This window comes from Neomonachus schauinslandi, chromosome 15 (assembly GCF_002201575.2).
Source record: "Neomonachus schauinslandi chromosome 15, ASM220157v2, whole genome shotgun sequence".
NCBI classification, from domain to species: Eukaryota; Metazoa; Chordata; class Mammalia; order Carnivora; family Phocidae; genus Neomonachus; species Neomonachus schauinslandi.
The window spans coordinates 13,042,886-13,051,776 of record NC_058417.1 but is presented as its reverse complement, the minus strand read 5'-3'; positions in this window follow the sequence as shown (position 1 = coordinate 13,051,776).

The window sequence follows — 8,891 nt, the reverse complement described above, 5'->3', positions numbered from 1 at the left end:
AGTTACCTAGGAATAAATCTAATGAAAGAGGCAAAGGATCTGTACTCAGAAAACTATTAAATACTCATGAAAGAAATTGAGGAAGACACAAAGAAATGGAAAAACGTTCCATGCTCATGGATTGGAAGAACAAATATTGTGAAGATGTCAATGCCACCTAGAGCAATCTACACATTCAATGCAATCCCCATCAAAATACCATCCACTTTTTTTCAAAGAAATGGAATAAATAATCCTAAAATTTGTTTGGAACCAGAAAAGATGCTGCATAGCCAGAGGAATGTTGAAAAAGAAAAGCAAAGCCGGCGGCATCACAGTTCCGGACTTCCAGCTCTATTACAAAGCTGTCATCATCAAGACAGCATGGTAATGGCACAAAAATAGACACATAGATCAATGGAACAGAATAGAGAGCCCAGAAATGGACCCTCCACTCTATGGTCAACTAAGCTTTGACAAAGCAGGAAAGAATGTCCAATGGAACAAAGACAGTCTCTTCAACAAATGGTGTTGGGAAAATTGCACAGCCACATGCAGAAGAATGAAACTGGACCATTTCCTTACACCACACACAAAAATAGACTCCAAATGGTGAAAGACCTAAATGTGAGGCAGGAGTCCATCAACATCCTAAAGGAAAACACAGGCAGCAACCTCTTCGACCTCAGCCGCAGCAACTTCTTCCTAGAAACTTTGCCAAAGGCAAGGGAAGCAAGGGCAAAAATGAAGTATTGGGACTTCATCAAGATAAAAAGCTTTTGCAAAGCAAAGGAAACAGTCAACAAAACCAAAAGACAACCGACAGAATGGGAGAAGATATTGGCAAATGACATATCAGATAAAGGGCTAGTATCCAAAATCTATAATGAACTCATTAAACTTAACACCCAAAGAACAAAGAATCCAATCTAGAAATTGGCAGAAGACATGAACAGACATTTTTCCAAAGAAGACATCCAAATGGCCAACAGACACATGAAAAAGAGCTCAATATCGCTCGGCATCAGGGAAATCCAAATCAAAACCTCAATGAGATACCACCTCACACCAGTCAGAATGGCTAAAATTGACAAGTCAGGAAACAACAGATGTTGGCGGGGATGCGGAGATAGGGGACCCCTCATACACTGTTGGTGGGAATGCAAGCTGGTGCAGCCACTCTGGAAAACAGTATGGAGGTTCCTCAAAAAGTTGAAAATAGAGCTACCATACAATCTAGCAATTGCACTACTGGGTATTTACCCCAAAGATACAAAAGTAGGGATCCGAAAGGATACGTTTACCCTGATGTTTATAGCAGCAATGTCCACAATAGCCAAACTGTGGAAAAAGCCAAGATGTCCATCGACAGATGAATGGATAAAGAAGAGGTGGTATATATACACAATGGAATATTATGCAGCCATCAAAAGGAATGAGATCTTACCATTTGCAACGATGTGGATGGAACTGGAGGGTATTATGTTGAGCGAAATAAGTCAAACAGAGAAAGACATGTATCATATGATCTCACTGATATGAGGAATTCTTAATCACAAGAAACAAACTGAGGGTTGCTGGAGTGAGGGTGGGGTGGGAGGGATGGGTTGACTGGGTGATAGACACTGGGGAGGGTATGTGCTCTGGTAAGCGCTGTGAATTGTGCAAGACTGTTGAATCTCAGATCTCTACCTCTGAAACAATTAATGCAATATATGTTATGAAAAAAAAAAAGAAGAAGAAGAAGGTAGCAGGAGGGGAGGAATGAAGGGGGGTAAATCAGAGGGGTAGATGAACCATGAGAGACGATGGACTCTGAAAAACAAACTGAGGGTTCTAGAGGGGAAGGGGGTGGGAGGATGGGTTAGCCTGGTGGTGGGTATTTAGCAGGGCACGTTCTGCATGGAGCACTGAGTGTTATGCGCAAACAATGAATCATGGAACCCTACATCTCAAACTAATGATATAATGTATGGGGATTAACATAAGAATAAAAAATAAAAAAAATAAAAAGAAGAAGAAGAAGAAGATAGCAGGAGGGGAAGAATGAAGGGGGGGAATCGGAGGTGGTGATGAACCATGAGAGATGATGGGCTCTGAGAAACAAACTAAGGGTTCTAGAGGGGAGGGGGTAGGAGGATGAGTTAGTTTGGTGATGTGTATAGAGGGCACGTTCTGCATCGAGCACTGGGTGTTATGCACAAACAATGAGTCATGGAACACTACATCAAAAACTAATGATGTAATGTATGGTGATTAACATAACATAATAATAAAAAAAAAAAGAAAGAAAATCCCAATCTACCAAAATCTACTAGAACTAATAAGTGAGTTTGGTGAGGTGAAAGTATACAAGGTCAATACAGAATATAAAATACAGAGTATGTAAAAATCAGTTGTATTCAAATATATTAGCAAAAAAATTGAAAATTGATATTAAAACAATAACACAATATCATTAAAAACATGTAATAGGAATAAATTAAACAAAATATGTGCAAGACTTATACACTGAAAACTACAAAACACTGCTGAGAGAAATATAGGAAGACCTAAATGAATGGAGAGATATGAACTAGAAAACTCAATATTGTTGATATCTCTTCTTTCCAAAGTGATCTATAGGTCTTGGCATGTGTTTTATAGAAATTGGCAGTCTGATTCTACATTTTATATGAAAAAAGAAAACCTAGAGAAGTCAAAATAACTTAGAAAAAGTAACAAATTTGGGGGACATAAACTACTTGATTTCAGGAATTAGTATTAAACTACAGTAATCAAGACCATGTGTATTGGTGTAAAGAAAACACATTGATCAATAGAATAAAACAGAGTCTGGAAGTGTGCACCCACACATGTATGGGTAATTGATTTTTGTCAAAGTTGTCAAAAAATAGTCTTTTCAACATGGTGCTGAAACAATGTACATCCATATGAAAAAAAAAATCATTAACCCAAACCTTGCCTGGCACCATATTAAAAACAAACAAACAAAAAACAAACAAAGAAATAAAAACCCTCAAAATGGATCCTAGATCTAAGTGTAAGCACTAAAACTATAAAATTTCTGGGAAAAAATAAGAGAAGCACCTTTGTGACTTTAGATTTGACAAAGATTTCTTAGATAAGACACAAAAAGCATGAATCAAGAAAATTGGTAAATTGTACATCATCAAAATTTAAAATGTCAGTTATTCAAAGGAAACTGTTAAGAAATTAAAAATACAAGACTGAGAAAATATTTGCAAAACACTTATTTGATAAAAGGCTAGTATCCAGAATATATAAAGAATTCTTACAATTCAATAAGAAGTAGAAAAACTATCCAATTTGGATAGGGGACAAATTCCTTAAATACTTCATCCAAGACATATGCTGGTGAATAAGCACATGAAAAGATGCTCAATATCAGTGGGGAAATACAAAGTTAAACCCACAATGAGATACTACTGCACACCTAATGTTAAAAATTCTGATATCAAGTTTTGATGAGAAATGGAATCTCACACTTTGCTGGTAGGAATGCAAATGGTACAGCTACTTTGGAAGACAGTTGGACTGTTTCTTAGAAGAAATAATATCCACCCACATAGAGTCCAGAGTTTATACTCTTGGTATTTTTCAAGGAGAAATGAAGACCTATATCCATGCAAAGAACTGTATGCACATATTTATTGTAGATTTATTTGCAATGGCTAAAATCTGGAAACAACCCAAATGTTCATTAACTAATGATTAAGTAAACAAATCGCTGTATATCCGTACAGTGGCATACTACTTAGTGAAAAAAGGGCCAGCCTACTAGTACAGCCACCAAGCATAATCTCAAAAGGATTATGCTAATTGAATGAATCCAGTCATAAAAAGTCTACATACTGTATGACTTACGGACAGTCTGAAAAAGGCAAAAACATAGGGACAGAAATCAGATCAGAGGTTGCCATGGGCTATGGTGTAGAAAGGGGACTTTGTGCATTGGGGCAGAAGGGAACTTTTTGGAGTGGTTGAAATGTTTTATATATTGATAGAGACGGTAGATACATGATTGTATAGTTTTATCAAAATTCATCAAAACTTACAATTGAAATTATACGTTAGTTAACCCAACTTGGTAAAGTTATACCTTAAAAAAACCAATGTGAAAAATAAATGAGAGAAAAATACCAGAATCAGCTTAGCTGGGGCCCTGCCTGAGCTTCGCCACAGCCCCATTCTCTGGCCTTGGCAAATCATCTAAGCCCTCTGGATCTTATTTCCATCTGTAACATGGTGACTATACCTTTCCTCCTTTCTTGGAGACATTAGGAGCCTGGAATGATGTCAAAAGGCTAATATTTCTTTAATAGAATCCAAAATATTAGGCAGATGAGAGAAACCCTTAAGGACTGAGGTTGCTTGTCTGTCTCTGTCTTCTTGTGCAATCCCCAAGAGAGTTGATTTTTTAGGGCCTCTAGGAACTTGTTAGCAGCCAAATAGAGCACCAGGATAGACTCTGGGCTCCCACCTCACACCTTTTATAAACCTTCAGAGACAGGCCACCTTGGGTCAGCTTAGCACTCACCCCCATCTCTACAAGGCCCCAGCTAGGAGTAGTACCCAGAGTACTCACAAAAAGGTAAGCCCCACCATGAGACTTCTCACTGCTCCAGAGCTCCTAGTTTCCTTCCATCTTGAGCAAGGGTGGGTGGAGATCATTCGTGGTCTTCATATGGCTTTTTCCTTGTTGATAGATCAAAGAACTGAGTTATGCTTGGATTCAGGGAAGGTAGGGAAATACCACGTGAGGTTTTCCACTCTGAGTGACTGAAAGATTGAAGGTCAGAGCGGGCAAATAGAGGGACATCGGAGGGAACTGACTGGGGTAAAGAGTAGGGGAAGAATGAAGGGGGGTAAATCGGAGGGGGAGATGAACCATGAGAGACTATGGACTCTGAGAAACAAACTGAGGGTCCTAGAGGGGAGGGGGTGGGGGGATGGGTTAGCCTGGTGCTGGGTATTAAAGAGGGCATGTACTGCATGGAGCACTGGGTGTTATACGCAAACAATGAATCATGGAAAAGGAACACTACATCCAAAACTAATGATGTAATGTATGGTGATTAACATAACATAAAAAAAAAAAAAAGAGTAGGGGAAAGAAGAGTGGGAGAGCCAAGGAAGCTATTTAGCATGGTCAGGACAGAGTAGCCTGTATTTACAGACCCTCATACCTTTAAGTAAACCTAGAGATAATGCAGTACTCCCTTTCATATTACAGAAGGAAAAAGGGATGGATGGATGGATGGCTGGACGGACAGAGAGACAGATGGATAATGGCAAAGGCCTTGGGAAGCAGCAGGGACTGGCAGAAAAAGATCAAGTTCTCCATTCAGAACAAACTCTTGCATATGTGACCTTCGACCAACAAGTTAAATTTTTTGAGCCTCATCTTACTCATTTGTAAAATGATTACCTATCTTCAAGAATGTTTGCACAGTTTAAATATAACATATAATGTTGTGACATATAATGGAATATGTATATTTATGTAAACCTTAGCTTTCTGTTTTATTTTTCCTTTCATTCCTTCTTTTCTCCTTCCATCCCTCCCTTCTTTTTTCCCTTCCTTCCTTTCTCCAAGGTCCCAATGCTAGTAGAATCTTGTTTATAACACAAATAACAAGCACCTGGACTCCAACTCCACAGCTCTTTCAAATGTGCTGAGTTGTCATCCTTGTAAACCAGAAGAATGAGAGAGGGGGAGAGAGAGGGGGGGAGAAGGAAAAAGGGGGGGAGAGAGAGAGAGAGAGAGAAGGAATAAGAAGTGGAGGGGGAGAGAGAGAGAAGGAAGAAGAAGGGGGGAGAGAGAGAGAAGGAAGAAGAAGGGGGAGAGAGAGAGAAGGAAGAAGAAGAACGGGGAGAGAGAGAGAAGAAGAAGAAGGGGAGGGGGAGAGAGAGAGAGAGAAGGAAGAAGGGGAGGGGGAAAGAGAGAGAGAAGGAAGAAGAAGGGGAGAGTGGGGGAGTGGAAGATTGGCTGTGCATGGCTTTGTGGAGAGAAAGAGCTACATACAGCAGATTGGAACAGAGAACTTGAAGGGTACCGACCCTTGCATGAACAGGCAGGGTGGGAGATGATTGGACAAAAGCATCCAGGATGAAGAGAACCTCCTGCTGCTCAGAGCTAGAATGAGCTCTTGTCACTGTACTGTGTGACATTGGGCTGTGTCCCTGCTATGATTTCAAACCCAGATTGGACTTGCCTTAATATTAAGCTAGGAAAATCCATCTGGGAGAACATTTCCTATGGTGACGAGGGATCCCTACAAATATCCTCTCTCTTCTCACCAAATAACCTGCATCCACAAATTGCCCATCCCAGAGGTGGCAGGTGTTGGGGTATTCCTCTCTCTCTCTTTTTTTTTTTTTTAGTTTCAGAGGTAGAGTTTCATCAGTTGCATATAACACCCAGTGCTATTACATCATTTGCCCTCCTTCATGCCCATCACCCAGTGACCCCATCCCCCCTCCCCTCCAGCAACCCTGTTTGTTCCCTATAGTTAAGAGTCTCTTATGGTTTGCCTTCCTCTCAATTTTCATCTTATTTTATTTTTCCTTCCCTTCCTGTATGTTCATCTGTTTTGTTTCTTAAATTCCACAAAGGAATGAAATCTTACAGTATTTGTCTTTCTCTGATGGACTTATTTTATTTAGTATAATACCCTCTAGTTCCATTTATGTCATTGCAAATGGCAAGATTTCATTTTTTATGGCTGCGTAATATTCTGATGTATATCTATACCACATCTTCTTTATCCATTCATCTGTCAATGGACATCTGGGCTCTTTCCATATTTTGGCTATTGTGGACATTGCTGCTATAAACATTAGGGTGCATGTCCCCCTTCAAATCACTATGTTTGTATCCTTTGGATAAATACCTAGTAGTGCAATTGCTGGGTCATAGAGTAGCTCTATTTTTAACTTTTTGAGGAACCTCCATACTTTTTTCCAGAGTGGCTGCACCAGTTTGCATTCTGTTGGGGTATTCTTGATGAGTCCCCCTGCCACCTTTGATCAGACTCCCAGCTCTGCCCCTCACCATCTGCCTAAACATGGACAAGTTACCTTACCTCTTTGTGCCTCAGTTTCCTGTCTATAAAATGGGGATTATAATAGTATCTACTTCATAGGATTATTTGAGATTAAATGAGGTAATATATGTAAAATACTTAGAACAGTGCTTGACACATAGTAAGATCTAATTAAATCTCAGTTGTTATTATTACCTCCATTATAGATTTTTGTGTGGATTGAATGAGGTAACACATAAAAGTAACAGGTAGAAAGTGCTTGATAAATGTTACCTGTCACTGGCTGTCACTCCAATCCCAGCACTTCCAGGAAACACTCTCTTGTTACTTGTAAGCTGACTTCAAATGCTACATACATTTTGCTGGGTCTCCCCAGCACTGGGTGAGAGATTGTATGCATGGGACAAACTCAGAAGAGAAGAAATTTATCTTCTCTAGTCATGGAACAGGAGGAGATGAACCATGAGGAAGGGATTATTGCCCATCTGCTTTTTATGGAATGAAGGCAAGAAGGGTTCAGAGAAACCTTTTGGCTCCTTCATTCAGCAGCAATTGCTGCCTTCAAATCTCTGCACAGCAGACCTCCTTGGTGGCTGAACAAAATGTCCCCAGCCCCAAGAAAACAAACACCTGACCTCAGAGGGAAATGAGATGGGTAGTATGTGTGGGGAAGAATCCAGCTATGCTTGGTGGTCTTTTTCCTACGCTTTTCAACACAGGGTAGCAGAGATTCTGTCTTTTCTCTCTCATATTTCAGAAAATGGAGAAATTCCCTTGTTGTAAGCAAGCCCTCTTTCGTTATTAAGGAAATTTAACTTGCCCTTCTTAAGTGTTGCTGCATGTCTTGTCGCCTTCATCAGTCTGGGATGCCTCCGTCCAGGTCGTTTCCTGAAGCCCAGGGAGTTCAGTCCTCCAAGTTCCCCTGTCTCCTCCCACCAGTTCAGCTGGAAGCTCTCTTATTCACAGGTCCTTCTGATCCAGGTAGGTAGCCTGTCAACCTCTCTTAGAACTCCACATTCAAGAGTCTTCCTCCCCAACTACACTGTGATTTTGCTTTTACAACACCCAGGCCAGGAAAGCTGTATTTGATGGGGAAACCATGATCCCTGCCCTACCTCCAGCATTCTGGAAGGGCATATCCAGGAGACATATATCTCCTGCTCAGGGCAAGGAGGCATTGTCATTCTGCTCTGTGTCTGAGTGTAACCCTTGGTAGAGCTAAAGTTTGCCCAAGACGGAAGTTGTGATAGAAAACATAACCCAAGTGTACAGTGTCTGAGAGGTCGGTGGCTGGCTTCCCACTGTGGGGATCAGTGGTAGTCCCAGGTGGGAGGTAGATTCTGGAAAGGAAGGCATAACCTGTGAAAGGCTCCAGTCTTCTTTCTCCCACTGAGGGTCAGCATTGGCCTGACAGAATTTGAGCCCAACAGACTGCCAACAGTTTTCACAGGGAAGGACAGAATGGAGGTGCCAGGTGTAGTGTAGAATCTCCTGTGGTAGCCTATTAGCATAATCTACCTTCTTTGTCTTGTGCTATTGATTTTGAGTGGCCCTCTGGTGTGACTTTGGGCAAGGTACTCCTCATAATGGTTCAGTTCCCCACCCCTTTCTCCATATGCAAGTGCTAGAATGATCCAGGTTATTAATTGTCTCATCAGAGGAGGGGAAGATCAATTAAAAACTGGAGTGCATAAGGAGGACTTCCTTGAGATGATGGGACATTGACCCAGGACAGAGCCTTGAAGGATGGAGTTTTGATGTGTGGAAAGGAAGAGTGTTCTGGTTAGAAAGGAGCACCAGCACAGTCATGGACAAAGGGTGGCCTACCAGAGCAAACGTCCA